General features: G+C 42.7%; 1 protein-coding gene across 1 annotated transcript in view; it reads right to left on the bottom strand.

Annotated features, from left to right (window-relative positions):
* The window catches only part of NMU (neuromedin U), a 31,315-nt gene that overhangs the window by 29,489 nt on the left and 663 nt on the right, over positions 1-1,163 (bottom strand). The gene's annotated exons all lie outside the window — the stretch shown is intronic.

Genomic DNA, 1,163 nt, shown 5'->3' with positions numbered 1-1,163 from the left:
GGAAACAGGTACCTCATCCCTTTGCTTGAGAAATATTGGGAATATTTATGAGATGATTGGTCAACCATCAGATACGCTCTTTTGAAAATAAAACCCAAGACTTGCCTTTTTTAGAAATCAGCTGCTGCTTTCTATAGTTTCTGCTCAATCACCAGAAGCCTGAAAATTCCCCTGCATCCCCACCAAAAAGAAGTTACCTCCCACTGATGCAAAAATCACTGCAAGCATATAGTACGTAACATGCATGGAAAGTACATTTGCTTTACAGAGGAAAAAAAATTAAACTATGATTATCTGCTTCCTTAATAAGGTAAATAAAAATTACCAAACTAATTTTGCCAATAAAAGATTAATATTACTTTGCATAAGTCATGCTGTAGCACTGCTGAATATGTGATGGAGAAGGTTTAGGTCTCCTAGCTTCTGACTGCTTAGCTTTCATAGCCAAATTACCTTGCTTTTCAAGCATGGGTGTTCCCACCTCCCTACATCTCCAGTTCCTTAAGGAAAGGGGGAAAACAATGAAAGGACAGGAAAAAAAAAAAAAAAAAAAAAAAAAAAAAAAAAAATTAGGAAAAGAATAATAGTTTCAGTTCCCCCACCTCTACCTGAGGGCTGGGCTACGTGCTAAGGAAGGTCCCTACAGTTATGGTTTCAAGTCCCTAACATTCTCAGCAATGATGAAACAGTCAGCCCTCCTTTATCCTACTGACAGGAAGGAGAGCAGAGGGAAACTAAGAGGACCTGCTGAGAAGCTAGAAAATTCATGATCTTAGTAGGTCAGTGGCTGGCACTGGAGCGGCCCTGGCTCAGAGCTGGGAGATGAGGGATGGTCCCCTCAAGGTACCTGGAAAGGTAACCTTAAGGGAACAGGGAAGTGATCTCTCTACTGGAACAAGTTGCATCTGCTCTACACTGTCTCCCAAGCTTCAGACACCCCTTCCTGACCTTGCTTTTGCTGTTCCCACACCTTTCCTCTAAGCAAAGCTCAGGAAGTCCCTACTGTTATCAAACCACATCTGCCTACACTGGCTTTAGCTGTAGCACTGACTGAAAGCCCGGCTTGCACATTTGCTTCTCCACCTCCGCATTGTAAGAAGGTCTCTATTCCTTTTCCTGATCTGGTCCCTGAAAACCTATGAGGCACAGGGCTGACTCTTTCC

Source organism: Lipotes vexillifer, unplaced genomic scaffold, assembly GCF_000442215.2.
Source record: "Lipotes vexillifer unplaced genomic scaffold, Lipotes_vexillifer_v1.1 scaffold1288, whole genome shotgun sequence".
Taxonomy (NCBI): domain Eukaryota; kingdom Metazoa; phylum Chordata; class Mammalia; order Artiodactyla; family Lipotidae; genus Lipotes; species Lipotes vexillifer.
This window is presented reverse-complemented; position numbering and strand designations above follow the sequence as displayed.